General features: G+C 47.2%; 1 protein-coding gene across 2 annotated transcripts in view; it reads left to right on the forward strand.

The window, feature by feature from the left end:
- The window catches only part of ALPK2 (alpha kinase 2), a 103,393-nt gene that overhangs the window by 34,430 nt on the left and 43,225 nt on the right, over window positions 1-25,738 (forward strand). The gene's annotated exons all lie outside the window — the stretch shown is intronic.

Here is a 25,738-nt window from a genome sequence, read left to right on the forward strand (position 1 = left end):
GCAAAAAAAAAAAAAAAAAAAAAGGTGCTTTTTGAACCAGGAAGTTCACTTGGACTGCACAGGGGGGCAGCTCAGGTTAGCCAATGGTTGCCATGGTACATATTAAAAATACACAAGATAACTGAGTGGAAATGCTGGCAGCCCTTTAGTTAGGCAAGTCAGAGGGTGCTGAGGCAGCAGGGACAGAATTGGGTCTCTGGCCAGCATGGCTGCTGTGGAGCTGGGCCTGGGGGTGGGGGAGGGGTGGGGAGCTGGGCCTGGGGTGGGGGAGGGGTGGGGAGCTGGGCCTGGGGGGTGGGGGAAGGGTGGGGAGCTGGGCCTGGGGGTGGGGGGAGCTGGGCCTGGGGGTGCACACTGCCCTCAGACACACAGGTCTAGTGTGCATGTCTCAGGAGAGAGGAACTACAGGACACATGTCATTTTTTATTTTATGCAAAGAGGCCTTCAGAGAGTCTGCTGCCAATGCAAAAATTGAGCTGAAGGCCCTTCCCTTTCCTGCTCAAGATTCTATACTTTACTGCAGCTACTCAGGGCCCCCTGGCCTAGGAGAAAATCCGCATATGAATGCATCTGCATTATACTGACCTCATTCCCCTTCTAACCCATCTCAGATAACTCATCGTAGATCCTGTGCACAGGGACCCCCCCCCCCCCCCCCAGGGGCTGAAGGCCTCCTTCTCAGGGGCTCAGAGCAGTGCACAGTGAGGGCCTGGGTTATTTGCACTGGAATCATTCGCTAAGGTGCATGTTTAAGAACACAGATCTCTAGGGGCACCTGGGGGACTCAGTGGGTTAACCGCCCGACTCTTGGTTTCAGCTCAGGTCAGGATCTCAAGCCCCACATCTGGGCTGTTAGTGCAGAGCCTGCTTGGGATCCTCTCTCTTTCTCTCTCTACTCCTCCCCCCGTCATGTTCTGTCTCTCTCAAAACAAATGAATAAACATTAAAACAATTACAGATCTCTACATTTTACCCCCGGCTTGTTGAATCTGCCCTGTAACAAGAGCTCTGGGTGGCCCTCGTGGGCAGTAAAACTCCAACCACGGGCGTAATTAGACCAAGATCTAGCGTGAATACTACCACTTGAGGTGTTCCCTTAAAGAATCACAGGATTTTGGAAGCAACAGGAAGCTTGGGGCTTGTCAAGTGTAACCCCTTGGCCCTGGGGGGGGGGGGAACCTTGAGATTTGGATGTCTGCTTTCTAGCTGACTAGCTGTAAACAGCTTATTCTTCACCTGTCCGCCAGCCGAAATAAATACGGATCCTGATTTATTGTAACTAATCCAAAACAGGTGCGCCATCTGCAGCTGAGTTTTATTTTAAGGAGTAGTTCGGTGACAGGAATTTGGGCGGAAGCAGTGGAGGCCAGAGACAGGAGGGTCGCTTGGCTGCATGGGTGGGTTTGAGCCCTCCCACCGCCTTGGGTGGGAGCTGAGGGCCAGAGACATGCCTTATTGGTGATTTGGGGCTGTGACTGAAAACGAACTTGCTTCACTGATGATGGGGCAGGAGAAACATTGGACTAACCATCGGTCTATCGGTACAAATGACGAAGCTGCGGTTGTCAAAACCGGGTGGGAGCGGCCCCAGATAGATCAATAGATAAACCAAACTGAGTAGTGAGTGCAGAATCAGACCCAAGAATATACTGGAATTTGGCTTATGGTGGAAAGAGCGTCTCAAGTTTTAGGAGAGAAACAAAATCTTCGATGCTGACACAGTTGGCCATTTATATGGAGAAAAAAAAAATAAGACTAGTTTCATTCCAGTGGACCCCAAATGAACTCCAGATGGATCTCTCTATTAAATATATTAAGAAAAAGCCTAAACAATAAATTTCTAGAAAATAAATTGGAAACCATTTTTAAGAACTTGAAAACCATAAGATCTTGGGACACAATAAGACAGGAAGGAAAGAAGAAAGGAAGGAAGGAAGGAAGGAAGAAGGGAGGGAGGGTAGGAAGAAAAGAAAGAAAGGGAGAGAGGGAGAGACAGAAAGGGAGAGAGAAAGAAAGGGAGAGAGAGGGAAAAAAATAAAGAGAAGAAAGAAAGAAAAACATTGATCATTTTGTTACATCAAGTTAATTTCCATATAACAACAAAAAAATGCCATAAACAAAATTGAAGGAAGTGACATATTGGAAGAAATATGTAGGACATATATAACAGAGATTAGTTTCCAAAGTATATAAAAAATATATATAACTTATATATATATTTAATATTTATATTTATTTATTTTTGTAATATTTATATTTATTTATATTTAACATAATATATATAAATTTTATAAGTATATAAAAATATATATATAACATATATATATATATTAGGGTAAGAATAATATCCCTAACAATTGAATTTTAAAGAAAGATAAAAGTAAATGCATATGAATTTCATAGAAGAGGAAATAAAATGGTCAGTAAACATGTGAGACATTTAACCTCTTGTGTAATTAGGAAAATATCAATTTAAAAAATATAATGTTTCTCACCCATCAGGCAAAACATTTAAAGGATGATAGATAATATCAAGGTGTTGAGATTATGGAGAAGTGGGTATGTTGCCAGCAAGAGTGTAACTTGGTGATATCTTTTAAAATTAGGGCATTACCCACTAAGTGATAGTTTCGCGGCCCCAGAGAGACATGTACCATAATGTGCTGCAGAATTGTTTGTCTAAGGAAACATTTATGCAGAAATGGCTGAATAAAAGTGTGGCCTGTTCAAATGATGGGCATCTCTAAACATAAGGTAGAGTAAGGAAGGTGTATCACAGAATGATCCACATACAATTATTTTTGTTAAGTGTAGAAGGATCCACGCCAAAATGACAACGGTGACCACTCCAGGAAGGGAAATAGGAAACTTGCATTCGGACGTGCGATTGGTAATGTTATAGTTTTTAAGGAAACTATATTCACTTGGTACTTGCATTATTGAAAACTAATATTTTGGGGGTGCCCTGGGTGGCTCAGTCGGTTAAGTGTCCGACTTTGGTTCAGGTCGTGATCTCACTGTTCATGGGTTCGAGCCCCTAGTTGGGCTCCATGCTGACAGCTCAGAGCCTGGAGCCTGCTTCGGATTCTGTGTCTCCCTCTCTCTCTCTGCCTCTCCCCTGCTTGTGCTCTGTCTCTCTATTCCTCAAAAATAAATAAAAGCATTGAAAACAATTAAAAAAAAAGAAAACTAGTATTTTTTAAAAGGAGAATAAACTGAAGTCAAGGAATCTGTAATTTTGGTCCTGGTTCTGTCATTAACCAGCTGTATGTCCCTAAGTCATTTCTCCTTCTCCCTGGGCCTCTTCCTGTAGTTTTTCCTTAAACTGAAGGGGTTGAACATGGGGATCTGTAAGTTTCCCAGGCACGAAAGTCCTGTGAATCCCTAATTCCACATCAGCTACCAAAATAAATATCAAATAGGGTAGAAGAAAACGTGAATCTCAAGGTGAGGAACGGCTCTTTAAGCCTAAGGGGGAGAATTGATAAATCTGATGATAGAAGAATCTTGCATATTAAAAACCCCACAAACAGAATTTAAAAACAAATGAAAACTTAGAAAAGTATGTACTGGTGAGGTATCGACAAAGAAAACCGAGTAAGAAAGGATGAACAGCTTAATCCAAATAGGCAAGGAATTGAATGGTCAATCCATAAAGAAAAATGTACAATTGCTTCATAAACTTATCAAATTACTTTCTCCCTTCTTTCACCCCTTCTTTCTTTCCCTCCTTTCTTTGTCAGTTTTGACAGACTGTTTTTAAAGTGATAATACCTTCAGCTGATAAGACTGTGAGGAAACAGACTTTCTCCTATACTGCTGGTGGTAGTGAAAATTGGTATCACCTTTCTGGATGGCAAATTGGCCATATTTACTGATACCTTTATTTATTTTTTTAATTTTTTTTTAAGGTTTTATTTTATTTTTGAGACAGAGAGAAACAGAGCATGAGCGGGGGAGGGTCAGAGAGAGAGGGAGACACAGAATCCAAAGTAGGCTCCAGGCTCTGAGCTGTCAGCACAGAGCCCGACGTGGGGCTCGAACTCACAGACGGTGAGATCGTGACCTGAGCCGAAGTCGGAAGCTCAACTGACTGAGTCACCCAGGCGCCCCGAGAGAATCTTAAGCAGGCTCTACGCTCAGGATGGACCCTGCCTCAGGGTCCAATCCCATGACCTTGGAATCATAACCGGAGCCAAAATCAAGAGTCTGACACTTAACTGACTGAGCTACCCAGGCACCCCACTAATGCCTTTAAAATGCAAACTTTGGCCCAGTCATTAACCTAATCCAGTGATCAGAGCTATAAACACAGCTAGCCGGACAGGTTCACTGCAGCATGAAACTGTGGCAACACTCTAGATATTTTAACAGTGGTGGGGGTGGGGGCAGGAGGCTGGTTAAATACTGCAGTACAAAATCCTTTGGAACACAACGCAGCCATTAAAAATCATGCCTTGATAGGCACCTGGGTGGCTTAGTCGGTTAAGGGTCTGACGTAGGCTCAGGTCAAGATCTCCTGGTTCATGAGTTCCAGCCCCGCATCAGGCTCTGTGCTGACACCTCAGAGCTTGGAGACTGCCTCAGATTCTGTGTCTCCCTCTTTCTCTGCCCTTCCTCCACTCGTTCTCTGTCTCTCAAAAATAAATAAACATTAAAAAAAAATCATACTTCGGAAACATTTCATATGAGAAAATGCTCATAAACAAATGACAAAGCATTATACCCGTAGTCTCTTCCCTTGAAAAATTTGGCTTCATGAGAGAAAGATCCAGCTCTTTACCTGTGGTCCCATGGACCCTAAGTTAAACCCCTGGTCGATTTTTAAAAAAAATTTTTTTTTTTTAACATTTATTTATTTTTGAGACAGAGAGAGACAGAGCATGAACAGGGGAGGGGCAGAGAGAGAGGGAGACACAGAATCCGAAACAGGCTCCAGGCTCTGAGCTGTCAGCACAGAGCCCGACGCGGGGCTCGAACTCACGGACCGCGAGATTGTGACCTGAGCCGAAGTCGGCCGCTTAACCTACTGAGCCACCCAGGCGCCCCCCCTGCCTGTCGATCTTTTGTTCGACACCTTTACATCTCACTGCAGTTCTAGCATAAACGAGCTCGTCTCAAAATCACTCATTCAGCTCTTACCTAAGGGAACTGACAAAAACTGGTGACTTTTAAGTGGAAATAGCCTGTGTTCTCTTCTTTTAGCTACTTTACAGTATAAGTAAGCTCCGTTCCATTTTTCTTGAAAAATAGTGTATATAACAATACTACAACTTTTCTAAATCCCTTTAGAGACTGCCCCAAATCTAGCAGGAGAACCTTTCTCTTTGATCAGTGAATGTGGAAGCTAAAAGTTAGACGCTGAATAAAGGTCCCATGAGCATCCACGGGGCCTACACATGAGTTAATATTGTTAAAAATAGAACTGGGGCACCTGGGTGGCTCAGTCGGTTGGGCCTGCGACTCTTGATTTTGGCTCAGGTCATGATCTCGCAGTTCGTGGGATTGAGCCCCGTGTTGGGCTCCAAGCTGACAGTGCTGAGCCTGCTTGGGATTCTCTCTTTCTCTCTCTCTCTCTCTCTCTCTCAAAATAAATAAATAAACATTAACAAAAAATAGAACCAATAAATATGGGCAAAATCCCCTTTCTTACCGTTTTCCTGGAATCATATATTGTGAGACTGTATTATGTGAGATGTCAGATTTCCCCAGAAGGAGAGCTGCTCTGTGATGGTAAGCAAGGGGTCATGACTGAACGTTGTGCCCCCTCTCCCACATCCAGTGTTAAAGCCCTAACTCCCAGAGTGTTGGTATTCAGAGGTGAGCCTTTAGGAGGTGATTAGGTTTGGACAAAATCATGAGGCTGGAGCCCCCATGATGGGATTAGTGTCCTCATCGGAAGAGGAAGAGAGACCACAGCTGGCTCTCTCCCCCTCCCCCTCCCCCTCCCCCCCCCCCCTCTCTCTCTTCCCCCCCTGCTCCCTCCCTCCCTCTTTCTACCTCCCTCCCCCAGTTATGTGTATGTGTGTGTATGTGTGTGTGTCTTTCTCCTTCTCTCTCCCTCTCTCTCTCTCTCTCTTCTCTCTCTCTCCCTCTGTGTCATGTAAAGACACAGCAAGAAGGCAGCCATATGCAAGCCAGGAAAAGAGTCCTCCCCTGGAACTGCATTGGGTCTCCAGAACTATGAGAAATACGTTTCTGTTGCTTAAGCTACCCAGTCCGTGGTATTTTGTGATAGCAGTCCCAACAGATGGAGACATAAGGTCAGCCTCAGAATTCAGAGCCCCAAGTGATCTGGGAGCCATTTGGTGGACTAATGCAGTAAATTACTAAAAAGCATCCCTTTGGGGTACCTGGGTGACTCAGTCCGTTGAGCGTCTGACTTCGGCTCGGTCATGATCTCATGGTTGGTGAGTTCAAGCCCCGCATCGGGCTACTGTCGGTGCACAGCCTGCTTCGGATCCTCTCTCCCCCTCTCTCCGCCCCTCCCCCGCTTGCGCCGTCTCAAAAATAAATAAGCGTTAAAAAAAAAAAAAAGAAAAGCATCCGTATGGTCTACAATAGCTTCCATTTGTACCTAATTTAAACCAGAGCTCAGTCTATTCACTGGGAGGCTGTAAGTTCTTATAAAGGACGATTTTGCTATTTTGGTGTTCATTGCATGACACTCACGTGACACTTTAGGAAGGCGTTTTTTCCTGAAATGGAATTTTCATTTACCCAAGCGAAGCAATAAGCAAGGCATTCCAGGAAGTTGTGTAAAGAGCCTGAGGACGAAACTTTGTGGAGGTGCTCTTTCTCACATCATCACCTCAAGTTCATCACCTGGTCCAAAGTTTGCACAGATTGTGCGGAGAAACAAGTGTTGTCATCGGTAAAAATAGCAACCGTTCACAGGGTCCGCGTGTTCCAGGCACTATGTTAATGCCCTACATTTGGTATTAATCCGTGGAATACAAATGTGAGCTGGCCCACAGAACTCAAAGCGGTTAATTTACATGCTCATGGTACATCTATTTTAAGTGACAAGCCTGGAATTCACGTTCCCTAAGGAAATCAGGTCAGCACAGAACAAGTCGAGGCTGATGCTTCTGAGGGAGAGGAGCGTCAGAATCATCGGGGTTAAAGAACCCCATTGATTGACTCCAACATCCAGATGGTTTATGGAATTATTTGGTTGTCCCCGAGGCAGATGCAGATGATGCTCAGGCCCCAACCCTCCTCAGTCACCTGGGCTTACCCGCAGCTGCAGGTGAAGACAGTTTGCAGCACCCCACAGCTCCCCACCTCCTTTCTTCATGGCCTGGGACGGGGTTTGGCCACACACGACAAGGTAGCTGGAGGTAGGAAAACCTCCTGTTCCCATAGGATGATTCTAAGGCATGTGCCACACCGTTCTGTAGAGGGGCTCTGTGTGTCCACAGCTGCAACATGTGTAGTCATGTGCTGGCTGTCCTCCCTTCCCGGACTCACACTCTTCCTGAGGTCACCTCCCTGATAAACTAACTGCCTCCACATTCTTGTCTCGTGGTCGGTTTTTCCAAGGGGACTCAAGTTAGGACATCTTCCTACCTAATGCCTCCAGTTAACGTAGAATCTTCCGCCCCTGGAACACAGGGGGAAGTCCTTTTAAGGGCCTGACCTTGACGGCATCTGGCTGATTCCTTAAGGCCCGGTGTTCAGATGTCACTCGTTTTGGAACACTTCCGGAATCCTCATGTCCCCACATCGCCATCCTGCCCTGATCCACTCCCTTCGATAAAGTACTACAGCTCTTCATGTCACGGACTTGCGAGCCTCTATTATCGATTACGCTGGATTAGATGGACAGTCTACTGATTTGTTCGCTCCACTAGACATCGATTCCTTATGGGTCAGGGGCGAGCTTTGTTGAGCAGACACAGTACCCGATAGTTGGAAATGCCCAATCACTGTTGAGTCGAACACCGGCTCGATGTGATCTGATGGGCCCACTTGCAAAAGGGGATTTCAACTCAGCGGGTGTGCCAAGAACTTCAGAAAATTTGTAAACCAAAGTAATAGGAAAAGATTCGAATTGTAATCATTCATTTCCAACACTACAACGGTACGAATATGGAAAAGTAGTGTTTTAGTTTAGTAGGGGTGCCATAACGAAAGACCATAGACCGGCTGGCTTAAACAATGGAAATTCGTTTTCTCACAGTTCTGGAGGCTGGATGTCCAAAGCCAAAGGGTTAGTTGGTCAAGTAGGTTTCTTCTTAGGCCTCCCTCTATGGCTTGTGGATGGCCGCCTTCTTGCTGCACGTGTGTGGTGTCTATGTCCTATTCTCCCTTTCTTGTAGTGACACCAGTCATATTGGATTAGGGCCCACCCTAATGACCTCATTTTACTTTAATTACCTCTTTAAAGGCCCCATCTCCAAATATAGTGTCATTCTGAGGTGCAGGGTTTAGGGCTTCAACATAGGAATTGCGGGGCAGGGGGCACAGTTTAGCCCATAGCAAGTAGGCTATAAATCTCTCACAGGCCATTCTGGGGCATGTGTCAATAAGAATTTTAATATCTGGCAAATCAGCATTTAACCATCTCAAAACTCAGACTGGGAGACTCCACGATTCTGGAAAAGCAAATATGCCCAATTTCTTCTTCTGGAACGAAGGCAGCTGAGTGCTGGCTGAGGGGCCACCCCAGCAGGTTGTCTAGGCCCTTTACGCTGTGGTGGGCAGGACAATGCCTGCAAAGACTGGGTCCCTGCCCTGGTCCCCAGAGCTGGTGAATATATTACCTTATGTAGTGAACGGGACTTTACAGATGTAAGGTAAGCATTTCGATGTGGGGAGATTACCCTAGATTATCTGGTCATCCAAATGTAATCACAAGGCCCTTCTAAGAGAGAAGGTGAGAAGAGGGTCAGAGTCTGAGAAAGATTTGAAGATCCCACGCTGCTGGCTTTGAATTTATTTGGAGGAAGAGGCCATGAGTTGTTGGAATGCAGCCAGCCTCCAGGAGCTGGAAAAGGCAAGGAGATTCTTTTCTGGAGCCTCTAGAAAGAATGCATTTTTGCTGATACCTTGATTCCAGCCCAGTGAGATCCATGTTGGACTTTTTGACTTGCAGAACTGTAAGATAATAAATTTGTATTCTTTTTTTTTTTAATGTTTGTTTATTTTTGAGCAGGGGTGGGGTGGGGGCAGGGCAGAGAAAGAGAGAGAGGGAGACACAGAATCCAAAGCAGGCTCCAGGCTCTGAGCTGTCAGCACAGAGCCCAATGCAGGGCTTGAACTCACAACCCATGAGATCATGACCTGCCCTGAAGTCAGACACAACCCGGGCACCCCTAACTTTGTGTTCTTTTCAATGAGTGAGTTTGTGGTAATTTGTTACAGCAGCCACAAGAAACTGCTAGAGCCAGAAAGGGCAATTTAAACACAAAGTACCTCAAAGCAAGTCCGGATATCCTTCTTCAGGTTTTTATTTCAGACATCAGAGAAGGAACACATTCATGACACAGATTGTGCAAATCCCAATTGTTTCTGGCTTAAAAAATCTGATGTAGAAGAGAAAACAATAAAGAAAAATGGCAACTTACCTGGAACGTGGCCAGCTTGATTTAAAGTACAACATGTTGGAACCCAGGAGGCCTCAGAGAGTAAGGGCAAGGCCATGGGCTCCATAGCCAGTCCAGGCAGTAATTCCTGGGCCCTTTCAGGACTCTGCCCAGAACATCTCCAGGTTTATGGCATCCTCTGTCCCCCCTCTCTCTGTCCCTCCCCTGCTCATGCTCTCTCTCTCAGAAATGAATAAACATTTTAAAAAATTTAACCAAAATATTATTTCAATATATAATCCATATAAGGGACGTCTAGGTGGCTCAGTTGGTTGAACACCCGACTCTTGATTTCAGCTTAAGTCATGATCCCAGGGTCGTGGGATCAAGCCCCGTTTCGGGCTCTGCACTGAGTGTGGTGCCTGCTTAAAGATTCTCTCTCTCTTTTTCTCTCTCTCTCTTTCTCTCTCTTTCCCTCTGCCCCTGTCCCCTGCTTGCACTCTGTCTTTCTCTAAAAAAGAATCCATATAAAAATGAATGAGATATTTTATATTCTTTTTTCTGCTATTTAAGTTTTCAAAATTTTACACTTATGTTGTATCTCAATTTGGATGCTATTTACTGGAAATACTTGATCTGTGTGTAGATTTCATGAAATTCACAATTGAAAGAGTAGATTCATATCCTCAAATTGTTCCAAGCCTACTTACGATTTTTACTAACTGTATCACACACATCAGTTTTTTAATTTATATGTACATTAATTAAAATTAAATAGAATTTAAAATTTAGTTCTTTAGTTGTGCTAGGAACACTTCAAATGTTCATTAGTCACAAATAGCTAAGGTCTTCTGGATTGGACATCTAGGCTCTAAGTTATTTCTATTATAATTGTGTGTGTGTGTGTGTTTTGTTTTGTTTTGTTTTTTGAGCAGGGGAGGGACAGAGAGAGAAGGTGAAGAATCTTAAGCAGGCCTGACATCCAGCTTGATCTCACGACCCTGGGATTATGGCTTGAACCTAAATCAAGAGTTGGATGCTTAACCAACTGAGCCACCCAGTCGCCCCTATAACTGTGAAGCATACTGCCCCAGGCCTCAACCTTGTTTTTTCCCTTCTTTCCTACAGCTGATTCAATGATAAATTATAATTTTCTTTTTATTTTAAAAAACGGACTTTCCTAGAGTAGTTTTTAGCAAAATTGAGCAGGAGATAGAGAGAGTCCCTTATGCCTCCTGCCCCCACACATGCACAGCCTCCCCTGCTATCATCCCCCAGCAGCATGGGATATGTGTTATGGTCGATGACCCTCCATTGACACATCATTATCACCCAGAGTCCGTGGTTTACATTAGGGTTCACTCTTGGTGTAGTGCATTCTGTGGGTTTGGACAAATGTGGCGAGACATGCACCCAGTATTACGGTATGTGGTTCTATTTTTTTTTTTTAATTTTTAGTGTTTATTTATTTTTGAGGGAGAGAGAGAGAGCGCATGAGCAGGGGAGAGGCAGAGAGAGAGAGAGGGAGACACAGAATCCAAAGCAGGCTGAAGGCTCCGAGCTGTCAGCATAGAGCCCAATGAGGGGCTCAGACCCACCAACGGTGAGATCATGACCTGAGCCACCCAGGTGCCCCTAGGTGGTTGTATTTTTAAAGGAAAGGGCTGCTTCCTGTGTCCCATATATTCCGAGCCATGGTCTATCCTTTTGGAACAAGTGGCAAACAGCAACACTTGTCACCCCACGAGCCCCTCCAGCCTCCCAGCCCTAACCCCACGTAGCCTTTACTTTTAATGCCAAGTTCTAAGGTAGCCCCCGACTGCCAGGGCCTTAGTGTCCCAGTTGGCAAGCGGCCAGCCCTGCTTGTTGGGCAGGCTCCACTGCGTCTCTTGTGTCACTTTGAAACTAACATGCCACCCCACCCCTTCGAGCCATCTATCAGGTTACTGTCAGGACAAAAGGGGACACATTCCAGTTGTCTCTGAGGTCACAGGTTACTGGGCCTGGGAAATCAGATGTGGAGTAGGAAGCTGGGTAGGGCAGCGGGGAGGACTGCTTCTCCCTTGAAAGTGAGTTTCCCTCGTAAGATGTCTACGGGCTTAACGTCTGAAGGTCCAGACTCAGCATCGGCATCTCCCCAGGGGCAGGGAGTGTCTGGCCCATTCCCTCGAGCTTCGTGGGCTCGTGTAGGGTAATGCTTCTCACACTTGTTCGTGCGTGCAGATCACCGGCGAAGTTGTTGGAAACAGCTTCTGATTCCCTGCGTCTAGGGAGGGGCCTGGGATCCTACATTGCCAGTAAGTTCCCAGGGATTTCCAGTGACCACATTTCTGGGCCACAGAGGCTTTCCCCGGAAGGTGTGCCCCACCCTGCCCGTCCGCCCTCGTCCAGCACATTCACCTGCCCACCAGCTAATAGTGGCTGATGTTACTGAGTATAAGTACGTGCCAGGCACTGTGCCGAGACTTCAGTGGGTTAGCTTATTTAATTATCTCAACAACCCAACAAGATAAATCCTGTGTCTGTCGGGGCTCTGGGTCAGGAGGTGGTACAGCCTGGCTTTGAACAGAGTCTGCCCCGACACCGGGCCCTCAGCCCCAACTACGATGCTACGTAGCTTCTTCCTTCCATTCTAGGTTTGAGTTCATGGGGTCAGTTTCAGACCAGTTCTCAGGGCAAGGGGGTCAGACGTCTTTCTCCAAATTGGGCCTTCAGCATCACTGATGAGATGGTGAGGGTTCTTCAGGCTCCAGCCATATCCTTCCCAACCTCTGGGAATATACACAAGATTCTCTTCTCCTGCAACAATCCTCCTGAAACCTCAATCTGGGAATATCATTCCCTTGTTGAAAACAACACCTTCGCGGCCCCGGCCAAACCTTGGTGGACGCTCATTCTAGAGGACTAAACCTGAACGCTTTGCATAACGTGAAGAACTCTCCAGAACCAGGCTGTCGGCTCTTTCCACTATCCCCCTTCACTCTGCCCTTACCCACATCCTGGTCATTCCGGACACCTGGGAACTTGCCTGCCCCAGTGCCTTTGTTCACGCTGTTTCCTTGGCCTTCTCTCCCGACAGAACATTCGCTGACCTCCTGGACCTTGTCTGCCTCCTTACGCAGACCGTAAATTCCGAGAAAGTCGTCAGCTGGTGATGTTCTTTCCCCGGCAGCTACGACAAGTCGCGGCTCAGAGAGAGCTTTCAATAAGTGTTTGTTGAATAAAGGAATGGAAGAATTAATACCTGTAAATGCAGAGGCAGCAAATAAATGGATTCTGGATCTTTCCCTGATGTGCTTGTCTCTCCTCTCCTCTCCCCGAAAGGAGAAGTAATTTCGTTTTAAAACGTTTAAAAACGTTTTAGTCCCTGGGGCGCCTGGGTGGCGCAGTCGGTTGAGCGTCTGACTTCAGCCAGGTCACGATCTCGCGGTCCGTGAGTTCGAGCCCCGCGTCAGGCTCTGGGCTGATGGCTCGGAGCCTGGAGCCTGTTTCCGATTCTGTGTCTCCCTCTCTCTCTGCCCCTCCCCCGTTCATGCTCTGTCTCTCTCTGTCCCAAAAAAAAAAAAAAAAAAAAAAAAACACGTTGAAAACGTTTTAGTCCCATCCCTCTGCGAGCGTTCACCTTACAGCACAGCTGTGTGTTTGCTCAGCTGGGCTGTGACTCCGTGAGCCACGTGGAGACAGACTCTGGGTCTGATTCATCTGTGAATGCCCAGAACAAACACAGTGCCTGTCAACAGTATTTGTTCAACTGAATTACCATCTCATTAGGGAGGCGAGACAAACACGAAAGATCACATTCCCCCACCCCCTCCAATTTGCTGCCTCCACCGCATTTGCAGAGCCGAGGAGGGGGTGGGGGCGGGTGGGAGGTAAAATTGCAAATTCTGTAAGTTCCCCTTTTCTGCTGATGCTTGAAAAATTATCTTTCTGAGTCAGCACAGGTATTTTGATGCTGCCTTGAGATTTCAGGCATTTTTTTTTTTTTTTTAAACTGATGGTTGAAAAACAAGTACATCACATTTACCATCAGACTGATGGTGCTGGATGGGAAAATAACCATGGCGAGAACTGTTTGCTCTTTCCTCTTTTACATTTCTAGCTCAGGGGCTAATTCTGACAACAAACATAAGGAACTCCCCAATCACTGCCTCTCCAGCAGCAGATCGGAGAATGTCCGGACTGGTCACTCTAAGGCCATTCTGAAGTGGCTGGCACTGATCGTGGGGTCCGGAAGCTGGGCAGTGACGAGGGATAGACCCTCGGTTGTACTGAATTCCACCCTCCTGACAGACTGCTTACCGCAGAAGCCAGCAGAAACTCCAGAAGAGGGCCAGCCTCCCTCTAATTATCCTGCTGCTAGAACATCATTCCAAACCTTCCTAGTCTCAAATCCACACCCGCCCCAGTCAAGGGACAAAGCTTCACCACTGAGCAAACAGGAGACCGTGGGCAGGGAAGACCAACAGGCCAGGCCAGGAATGGAACGGGTTGCCATGGTGTGTCAAAAATTGTCCCCCCCCAAATTTATGTCTACCTGGAACCTCAGAACGTGACCTTATTTGAAACTAGGGGTTTTGTAGATATAATTAGTTAAGATGAGGTCAAAAGATAGGAAGGATTCTTCCCTAGAGCCATGCCCCCCGGGACATCTTGATTTCAGGCTTCTGGCCTCCAGATCTGAGAGAATAATGCGTGTCTTTCTAAGCCACCCGGTTGGTGATCCTTTGTTTCCGTAACTCCAGGAAACTCGTAACAGTCACCAATGGTGTGGACAGGGATTTGCCAGAAAAAAATTGTTTTTGGTTGTTTTTCCAGTTCTGCCTCCAGGACCTACCTCCAGAGTAGCTCAGGAAATTTAGAATTGCCTCAAGGGTGAGGTGAAGATCGTGAGGTCGTAAGGGTTGTGCTGAGGAACACAAACAGAAGAAAGAAGTGTCTGTTCTTATTTTTTCTTTAGGCAGGACAATAATGTTTAGTCTGCCTTTGTTGAGAGAGGGGTTTTCTAAATTCCTTTCTTCTTAATAGATGAGGGAGCCTTATCTCTGCACAGTCAATCAGTGGGAGCCTGTGAGGGTTCACACTAGGGTATGCAGCCCTCGAACGCGCCCTCGGAGACGCTGTGATAAAAAGTCAGGGCCCAGAGGGGCACGTCCACCCAGACTCCACGTGTCCTGGCATCAGGATGGTCGTCGCACAAGTTGAGGAAAACTATGAGAGCAGATCTTCCCCTGCTTCCATTTTGGGACGGGGGGAATAGCCCACCACCCATCTACCAATGTGGGCAACTCAGACGCCACCTGCCAAAGGGGTTGGGTCAGAACCAGGCAGAACCGAGGGCCTGAGCTTTCCCAAAGGGAACGTTCGAGTTATCAGATCCGAGGCAGGCCTCGTCAGAGAGAAAACCTGCTCTCCGCTCAGCCCTCCAAACCCCTCCATGTGAGTGAGAGCTCAAGAGGAAGACAAGATCAGTGCCAGAGGAAAAACTACAGAGCTTGCATTTACTCATGCATATGGGAAGTAATATACATGAATTTTCAAACCACCATCCATGCAAATATCAGCTCAGCCTATTTTCTGCTTTTCCAGCTCAAATCACTGCATTGAATCCCAGACATGGCCTTTCTTCCTTGGATCTCACAGCATGTCCCTAACAACTTGAGCTTCCCAGAAACTTCTTTCTGATGCATTCTTTTTCCTCCCATCTACAAGGGGAGAGTTGATCTTGATGGCTCCATGAATTTCTAGTCCAATCACCATATTCATCGTTGCTCTCCGGCCTGCCTTTGATTCCCTTCGTCTTTACAGTGCGGGTGCTTTAACCTTAACCCTTCAGCTGCACATCATAACTTGACAACTCTGTGCCCACGGTTACACAGACATTGCTACCTTCGGTGCCTGGTGCTCATGGGTGAAAGTATGCTGATGTCTTCTGGATAGTCTGCATCTGGAACCAAAGGAAGGAAGGAAGGAAGGAAGGAAGGAAGGAAGGAAGGAAAGAAAGAAGAAAGAAAGAAAGAAAGAAAGGAAGAAAGGAAGAAAGGAAGAAAGAAAGAAGGAAAGAAAGAGAAAGAAAGAGAAGAAGGAAGGAAAGAAGGAAAGAAAGAAAGAAGAAGGAAGGAAAAAAGGAAGGGAAGGAAAGAAAGAAAGAAAGAAAAGAAGGAAGGAAAGAAAGAAGGAAAGGAAGAAAGAAAGAAAGAAAGAAGGAAAGAAAGAAGGAAAGAAAGAAAGAAAAGGAAAGGAAGGAAGGAAGAAAGAAAGACCAGATGGCTTCAGTTTTGATCCAGAGAAGGCCAAGGCCAACCAAGCAGCAAATTATTAGAGATGAAGACTTCTATTTTAGCAGAAAATACATATGAACCAAGGCACAGGACCCTTCGCCCACTTTTCAGGTAGTGGATCAACATCTCAACAGAGAATAAGAAGAGAACCATACTCTGAAGAGGCAAAACCTTCCTGCCTGTGTTGGCAAAAAAAAAAAAAAAAAAAACCAGACAAACAAAAAACAACACTGGACCAAGAACAGATTGGATGGATTTCATTCATTTGACCTATTTTTTTTCCCAGCATTCCTTTCTGGAGTTTCCATCTGATTGATTGATTGATTGATTTTTGAGAGAGAAAGTGCATGTGCACACACGGGGGAGGGGCAGAGAGAGAGAGAGAGAGAGAGAGAGAGAGAATCCCAAGCAGGCTCCACGCTGCCAGCACAGAGTCTGACGTGAGGCTCGATCTCACGAACCGTGAGATCATGGCCCAAGGCAAAATCAAGAGTTGGACACTCGATTGACTGAGCCTCCCAGCCGGCCCTCATGTGACCTATTTTTTGAGTACCTGCTGTGTGCCCTACTCCAAGTCGAATAAGATTACCTAGGAAGCTTTGTTTCTCCTGTGAACAAAGCTGTGTCTGAATTTAATCAGGTAGCTGTATTGCCTGCTGGTTATCTGTACCCTTCTAGAACTGAACTCTCTGGAGGGACATTTTCTGCTTAACCAGATGCCCAACCTGGACATAGAGCTATCCTGCTACTTACTAGGAAAGACATACGGCAGAGAAGGGACTCTTCGAGCCCCGAGTCTGCATTTTCTACCCATTGTGGTAATGACCATCCTGCACAAGCGACCTGCCTCTATTTATGTTTATATTCAGATTTTCCAAGTGCCAGGTGCCATCACTGCTGTGCACGGGGAAGCCATGCTGAATAGGCAGAGTAGTAGAGTTGTAACCATGACAAGTATTTCCTGTTTCTGAAGTTTACAAGAACTGGCTTTGTACCGTGTATTATTGTCGGTGGAGTACAGTAACTGCAACTACGTTGGTTTTGGTTTTGCTCACAAATTCTAGAAACTGTAAAGAGAGAGACTGATTTGAAAATGCTCTCCTAGAACCTAAGGCTTAATTCCCCCCCAGCTGTTATCCATCTGAAATCTACATAGAAGTTTCAGTCTGTGGGAAGTAAACAACCCCTGTAAACTCACCCCTAGCTCACCACCTACAGCAGGAATTCAGTCCGTGGCCCGTGGGCCCCCCTGACGAGGAGATCGGTGGGCTCAAGGCGGCCTGGAAACCTCTGAAATTGCAGGCAAAATTGTGTAGGCAAAACAAGACTTGGGGGGAAGAAGCCATGACTTTTCTCAACCCCAAAAAGGATGAGCAGAGCTGGGGGCGGACAGCTCCTGGCCTTCTGCTCTGTGGCTGTGAAGATTTTCATCGCCTTGGACTAGATCTGTGAGCCTCCAGAACTCTGCAGGTGGCCTTCAGGGCCCCTGTGCTGGCTCAGCACAGCCTACCAGGAAGACGGGGCACTGGCTGCACTGAGGAGGGAGGGGAAGCTATGAAGGACAAGAATCAGGACATGGGGCCCTGCAGTGACCAGCACAGGCTCCTCCCTGGCCCTCTCTGGGGTCCCCACTGGTACCTTCTGGATCCGGTACCATAGGCTGTGCCTTCTTCTCTAACACCTGTCACAGTTCACAGAGAGGATTAGATCGGGAAGCCTTTTGAGCCCAAGGGAAATCCGGTTCCAAGGGGAAGGTGAGGTTTAAGCCCCATTTCAATGTTTGTCCTGTTTACGTGGCAGCAGGGTGATAGGCCGTCAGGGCCAACCAAGGCCGTCAGGACCAAGAGATACTCTCCAGCCTGTCACTTTACTCTGGAAGGAACAGCCTCGGAAAGACCCGGTGACTTCTCCAAAGCCGCTTGCCACGGCTCAGCGGACCCAGGACCGCAGCTGGGTTTCCTGAGGCCCACTCCTCCGTCCATGCCGTTCCACTTTCCATTAACCTCCTCATCCAGCGCCAGTGTCTTCAAGACAGCAAACAACAGAGAGACTCTTCAGAAATGGAATGCGAGACAGATCACCGGCCTTCCCAGCTCTGCCTTCCTTAGGTCTGCAGATCGCACAGCAAAGTTCCAGACACACACAGGGAAGGATGAAGGCTGCTTTTCTGACTCATGGCACTTGGCAGTTGAATACTATATACAGGTCTTGTCGTGTGTTGGGAGAGCTGGTAGATTTGCCCTTAACCTTACACAACCCAGAGTCCCTAAGGTGAACGTTTCTACGGCATTCTACGAACATTGACTATATTAGCATATGTACAGCATTTAAGAACGGGATCTGCCCCGTGTTAAGGGCTCCGCAGGGCTTAGTGATTGGTCATAGTGGTAGTACCTGCCTCACATCACCTGAGCGGCACAATAAACAGGGGGAGCTCCTGGCTCCCACGCTAATGGTCTTCCGCTCCCACCATACTCCCAGGCAAAGGTTCCACTGAATGTACAGAGCCCCTGAGCCGTAGGAAAGGACGTTTGTCTCGGGAACCCAGCCAATAAGCCAATCTCCCAATGAGAGATCAAACTGACATTTTACATACCCTGCCACTCTTCCAAGAAGTCAGGACAGGGTTGTAAGGCCAGCGGCCTGGAGATTTCTGGTCTCCTAGGAGGCAATGGAATGAAGAAAAGTTGGTCAAATGAGCTCAGCATCAGGTGTCGGAGTGAGGTTTTTAGATGAGCGTCCTGCAGTTTATTGTGTGTTCTTTTGACATTCAAAGCCTTTAAGTGATGCTCCTTTCTGGGCAACCGGGCAACTCCTAAAAATAGATCAAGTTCCTGAAATATTCTCGTTTGCCTGGAAGCTTTCTCTGGCTGGGGACCGGGCTATTTCAGTTTTGCCGCCCCAGGTGGTATGGATTTGCTCTATCGAATGACGAATGACTGAGTGGCGCTGTGCCTGTAGTGAGGGCTCAGCAGATATTTGGGAAAGGTGAGCCGTGGGCGAGGCCATGGCAGCCCAGGATGGTTAGGAGTGGGGAAGGTCCCACTTAAAGGTTGCTGGAACCACAGGGGGAAATTGATGATGTGTAGACAGCCACTGAAGAACATGTGCTATTTATATCTAGTCCAGATAAGAAAGCACATCCAGAAGACATGTAGAAAGAAACAGGAGTTCGAGAAAGAAAATTATCCCATGAGAGCACACATCTGCCTATGACAGTGTTCCCAGGTGAAGCAAGGAACTAAGTGGCTTGACCCTCCTGTCCCCAGGTGGGTGTATTTGGCCTTTAGAACCTTGGCCTCTCCTTGGATGACTGTCTTCTCACGTTTCCCCATTCTCCCTCCCTCCCTCAACTTCAAGTTCACCTTGCCTCAGGCCTTTTTGGTCCCTTGGCATTTAGACCAGCCCCTCGAGTCCCCTTTCCAGGAGCCACACCCCTTGCCCTTTGTGACATTATCCGTTAAGCTAATCTCTACCCAGAGTCACCAGAGCCACCCAATGCCTCTAGAAGGTCTCCAGGGCAAACCCCACATGCCTTTTCCTTTATCCCCCAGCAATATATTTTCCTCTCCTATCCATTAGGAATGCTTTTAGCTGCAGTTAACAGGACACTTGGCTATTCCAGCCTCGGACATAAGGATCTGTGCTGTGCGCTTCATCGGAAGTCAGGGTAGAAGTTCTCAGTGTGGCTGCAGTGACTCAATGCAATGACCTGCCAGCTCCCAGGTCTTTTCTCTCATTCTGCCCCACCAGCCGCAGTGTGGTTGGGGGTCATTTTTGCGATGGTTGCCTCTTGGCTGGAAGGTGGTGGTAGCTCAGTACCAGGCATCACTCTTCACCACAGAAAGAAGGATGGTCGTAGGCAAGGCACCTGCCATATCGGTACCTTCTATAAGGAAAGCAACGCCTCCTGAGGAGTCCCTTAGCAGAATTCCCCTCGTGTCTTACGGGCAAGAACCGACCCCTTGGCCCCATCTAGCCACGCATCCAGCTATGGGAGAGTATGTGGTTTCCCGGCTTTCTTGGTTGGAGGTAGCAAGGGCAAAGGGGGTCGGGGATGCTGTTGAGTTAGTTAACCACAGCGCCTGCCACATCTGCCACGTTCTGCTCAGTGGAGAAGATTCCTGAGGCCGCAGGAACACGTCCAGGAAGTATCTAAGAGTTGATACGTGTAACAAAGAGTGCAGCGTCTGGTCTGGGTGCTGCAGGGATTGCAGTCGCGGGGTAGAGGTGGTGACCTCCCTTCCTCTCTTGGAGCAGCAGTGATAGCTAAATCCCATCCATTTGGCCCTTCGCTCAACTTGTCAAGGATTCTTATTTACCCTTTCCATGTACCTCTTGTCTCTTCAGCTGGATTAGAAGCTATCCGAGAAGAGGGATCTTGTCTCATACCACCTTCTATTGTTAGCGACTCCAATTCGTGTCGTGTGCTTTGTTGGCATTTGGGACACTCTCATTAACAAAGGGGAATATACCTCTGCACAGCCCGGAGTGGCCGAAAAGACAACACACCCCGCTGGGGGCTCCATGACAGACGTGCTTAGGAGGCCAAAGTTCTGGAAAGGTCAGCGAATGAAACAATGTGTTTGTGGAGTCCGAGGAGGCCCCGTTGACAGAGAGGGGGTTGGAAAATGCTGTGCAAGCAGAGGCTAGGTTTTCAGGCTGAACGCCGCTTTCAAAAACAGCTTTGGCGGTGTTACTAAATTCGGCTCGCAACATCCTCTCCTTGTAGTCATTCATATGTTTATTGGCTCAGCAAAATTCATGGAGCCCCTAGTATGGGCCAGGGTTCTGGAAATTCAGAAATGAATTAACAGAGCCCGTGCCCGTAGAGCTTGTGAGGAAGCCGGCAAACAAACAGGTGATCACGTTGCATGGAATCAGGACCGTTGCAGTCTTCGTACCCAAAGTGTCACAGGAGCCCAGAAGTTCCAGCTTTAAAACGAAGGGGACTTCCCAGCCTCTGGGTGCCGTTTGCCTTAAGGTCTCTTGTTGGAAAACTTGAGTTGGAAAGCCAGCCGGACTTGGCTCTAAGTCCGGCTTCTGCCATCGACTGTGGGACCTTGGAGGGACTTCTAACCCCTGAAACATCAAGACCTCACGTATCAGCTCCCAGTTTACTGCCTCTCCGCTCCTAAGGAAGCTTTCCGTGTGTGCTTCTGAGAGCACAATTAACCATTTCTCTGTTCAAGTAAGGCCAGCGTGAAGCTTTCTCAGCAGAGGGCGCTGGAAGGACACTGCGGGAGGAGGGTGACATTTTCAGGGTGTGTGTGTGTGTGTGTGTGTGTGTGTTCACCCCATACAGTCGGCCTCAGCCACGAGGCTCAGAACAGAGCCCACCTGCAAACCTGTAGCCTTGGCCTAGTGATGACCTTCCTGCAGCCCTCTCGACCCAGAAACCAGAGCTCTGCACGGCCCCCCTCTCCGAAGGCCTCCTGTCTGTACCAACCCAAGCCCCTTGTGTGGCCTCCACAAGCCACCTGGGGCCCCACATACACAGAGCTGTCGTTCCCTGTCCCTACCCCAGCCGCATGTAGCCCACCCACTCTGAAGGCCCCACGCTCTGCCCCTGCCAGCGTCTAGACTCCCGCCTCACCGAGGGCTGACTGCCTCTTTCCCCGCTGGTGTCCGGAAGGGTTGGCTGGTGCCCTCCCAGCGATTCCAGACCTGGTTAACCCAGCGAACCTCTCTGTTACGGGCACCCTGTTTACACCTTCTCCAGCTAGGTTTGAGCCCTTGCAAGCCGTCCTTCCTTGGTAACCTCCCTCACCTTAGAGGACGGAGGAGTCTCCCTGTATCTTACGGTTTTTCTTCTGTGCAATTAACAGTTCTTTGCATTCAACTCCCCTTAACCTGTTGCGTGGTTGCTGCCTCTTGATGGGACCCAGGCCATTTATCTCATCAGTGAAAAAGAGACGATAGCATCAGGATCTCAGATTTACTGTACCAATCAGATGAGAAAGCTTACACAAAGCCCAGAGCACATCTCTCTGCTAATCAGTGTTGCTGAATTTTCTCTTTGTCCTAGCCACTGCTTTCTACCCACGGGGAGCCAGGGAAGCCAATGTCAAGGGGTGCCAGGGATCCAACAGGACAGTGCCGACATACGTGTGGTTAGCCTCGGAGGAGGGGACAGAGGGTCAGAGAGGCCAAAAGAAGTTACTTGGGGTCATGGGTCCAATACTGTATGAAGCTGAACTTAGGTGGCCAAGCCTGGGAGTCCACACTTCACCCGCCACACTGGGTTTCCTCGGAGGGCCCCAAACCCTCCCTTCCTTTTCACTACAAAAAGGACAGTTTTCTGACCTGACAGAACCTCCTGAGTCTCAGCATTCACTCCATAATGAGAATAGCTGAGCAGCAGGAGAATCATTTGCTAGAGTTCTTTCATAATGACTTAATGAAGAGATCTCCTCCTAAAAGAAAGATCTGACTCATTTGAAAGCTGTGAGTCTGTGGTTTCCCTCTCTCTGAGTCAGCCTCTGAATGACACCCAAGGAGCCTGCCCTTCGAACCCAGTCTGTCAGCCTTGACAAGTATCTACTGGGCTGTTACAGGCTCCACTTGGAGAAAAATCCCATGGTTCCCAATCAAATTTATGGAGTTTCACATCAGCAGCCCACCGTTGGTATGGTTTGTTGCTTGAACATAATTTCCCAAAGGCCGGCAGTCTTTGTCATGTTCACTGCTGCTTTCCCAGTGCTTAGAATAGACCTTGGTGTGTAGTATATGCTCAGTAAACGTTTGCCAAGTGGATGGATTTACACGGTTAAGGATTCATCACACTTACATGTGTGGGGCTTCACTAGGCTATTTTAAATAAAGTGGGATTTTATTTTATTTTATTTTTTGTTTAGTTTTTTTTTTTTAAGTTTATTTATCTTAAGAGAGCGAGAGAGAGCAGGGGAGGGGCAGAGAGGGGGAGCGACAGAATCCCAAGCGGGCTCTGTGTTGCCAGCAAGGAGACTGACACGGGGCTCGAACTCATGAATCACGAGACCATGACCTGAGTGGAGATCGAGAGTCGGACGCTTAACCGATTGAGCCACCCAGGTGCCCTGGGATTTTATTTTAAAAGCAAGAAAGGAGAGGAGTGAGTACACCTTAACAGGCACATGACTGCTTTGGAAATCAAGGCATGATACCGTGGCTATGCTGATATATCCCAGTGACCAAACTCACCCTGATCAAGACTTCCTCATCCTGTGACTCACCCTTTCCAGAGGCCAGTGTCTGCTGGGCATCAGCCTGGAACTCTGTTGTTTGGTAGGAAGTGATAATGGGTGGGGAGCATCCCAGCAAGTAACAGAGTGGCTTTTTAACTGGAGCCCTTTGGGAAGAATTGTCCAGTGCCTGGCAGAGAATTCTACACCAGGCGGCCGCTCCATAAATGTCTGTTGGCACTGATGATGCTGTAGTGACGACAAGATCTTAAAATAAAGGACTGACATAGGTAGTAGAAATTCAGGCCAAGGAAGAAGGCTCGAGAGAGGGTCACCGTGTTTTTAAGTGGACAGTCTTCCCTCATTCCTCAAATCATGACCGGGGAATTATCCACATTTTCTACGTTTGATATTTCAGTATATTTGTACCACAGCTCACTATGAAAAAAAGACGGAACCAAAAAAGGAAATGAAAAGAACATTCTCTATATGTGCTATAGAGGTGAAACCATACACATGTTAAACTTCTTGGCACTAAAAGAAAAAAAGAAAAAAAAACCCACAACCTTGCTTATTTCCCAGAAGTTATCTTGTTTTCCTTTTCCATTTTAATGTGATGGGGGATATAGAAAGAGAGTAAATACATTTTCCTTTTTGGAAACACCAGGATGTGAACCAGTAGATCCCCTGCTTATGACTCAGTCTTGTCTTGTCTTTTCTTTTTTCTTTTCTTTTCTTTTCTTTTCTTTTCTTTTCTTTCTTTTCCTTTCCTTTCCTTTCCTTTTTTCTCTTTTCTTTTTTCTCCTCTCCTCTCCTCCCGTCCCCTCCCCTCCCCTCCCCTCTCCTCCCCTCCTCTCTCCTCCCCTCCCCTCTCCTCTTTTATTTTCTTTTTTAAATAGAAAGTCAGGAGCAGCAGAAAGCCCAAAGCCCTTCAGATTTAGAGGCTTAGTAGCTGACGTCAGGTTGAGCTGTCTGAACTGGGGCACGGTTCTTTCATTTACTCATTCTTTCAACAAGTGCTTATGGTGCACCTGCTGGGTGCTAATTGTTGTAATAGACCTTGAATACAACATAGGATGGGAGCTCTTTCCAGATGGGCATATTGCCTGAGTTGTATCCACATCACCTGGGATACTCCCTAGTACATTGGAGGCATTCCATAAATACTTGCTGGATAGATGAATGGTCCCGGCCCTCATGGAGTTTATAGCACAGGAAATTATACTACATTTCTTCTTGTTCCTTTAGCACTAGTGTGCCAATAAGATCAGAAATAAATGAACGTCAGGCTAGCTTTAAGGAGAGTGAGAGGTGGCTCCCTGGTGGCAGCAGGCAGCCTTGGAGGGAGGTGTGGTCATGCCCTTGTCCTGTTTCCCACTGGCAGTAAGTGAAGGGATTGACCAGGGGACAGTAAGACCAAGATTCTCCCGTGTGGTTTATGGGAAGGAGCCTCAGGACGCAGAACCACACTGTGCACAGGAACATTCCAGGTCTACTTTGTCACACGCTGGGAGACGCTGTCTGTTCCCCTCTATAAGCCCAGTTATCAGTTTCTGCACACTTGAATGAGGCTGCTGCAAAGCAGGACTCCTGAGGGGTTGGCAGGAAGATGGAGATTCTTCCTGAAATTGAGCAGAAATTCCCTTTGTGTTTGCTGGACCTAATTTTGATATGTATTGAAATAATGGATGAGCTAATAGTTTTAAGAGACAAGAAATTAGTCCAAGATCTTGTTGCTTCCTTAAACAATAGCCAATGTCACAGAACAGGCAGGGTCTACTCCTCACCATGTGAGATTCCTTCCTTCTTTGATTCCTTCCTTCCTCCCTCCCTCCCTTCCCTTTTTTTCTCTCTCTCTCTTCTCCCAACCCTAAGCAGTCCTGAATTTTTTACATCTCCTGGACATGGTTTGCCTGCCACGGGGCATCTGTTTTAATATGGAAGAGGTGGGACACCTGGGTGGCTTAGTGGGTTAAATGTCCGACCCTTGATTTCTGCTCAGGTTATGATCTCATGGTTTGTGAGTTTGAGCCCTGCATCGGGCTCCGCACTAACAGCGTGGAGCCTGCTTGGGATTCTCCCTCTCCCTCTCTCTCTGCCCCTCCCCGTTCATGTGGGTGCTCTCTCTCTCAAAACAAATAAATAAACATTAAAAAAAAAAAACAAAGTGGAAGAGGTGTTCCAGGATTTTATAGCCTTTTTGAGGTAGATATAATCGACAGTGTTAATGGTCCGTCATAACCTTGTTACTTCGTGAAAGGCGGGTTCAAAGGACAGGACTTTCTCCGTTCTTTAGTAATGTTATTAACCAGCAAGCTGTCATATTTGGGGAACAAAGGTTGTCCATTGCTACTTTACAAGCATTGCATATTTCATTTGTTATGATCATGTGAAACGTATCTTTCTGGAAAGACGCCCACAAGCTCTGGTGACCGACTTGATCAAACTAGTTTACATGCAATTTATTCCCATTCCCCCCCCCCCCCCCAGAGAGAAAAGAAAACATTGAATGAGGACTGTCAGAAGGCTTTTTGCTTAGGGGCGCCTGGGTGGCGCAGTCGGTTAAGCGTCCGACTTCAGCCAGGTCACGATCTCGCGGTCCGTGAGTTCGAGCCCCGCGTCAGGCTCTGGGCTGATGGCTCGGAGCCTGGAGCCTGTTTCCGATTCTGTGTCTCCCTCTCTCTCTGCCCCTCCCCCGTTCATGCTCTGTCTCTCTCTGTCTCAAAAATAAATAAAAAAAAAAAATGTTGAAAAGAAAAAAAAA

The sequence above is a fragment of the Panthera uncia genome (genome assembly GCF_023721935.1).
Source record: "Panthera uncia isolate 11264 chromosome D3 unlocalized genomic scaffold, Puncia_PCG_1.0 HiC_scaffold_8, whole genome shotgun sequence".
NCBI classification, from domain to species: Eukaryota; Metazoa; Chordata; class Mammalia; order Carnivora; family Felidae; genus Panthera; species Panthera uncia.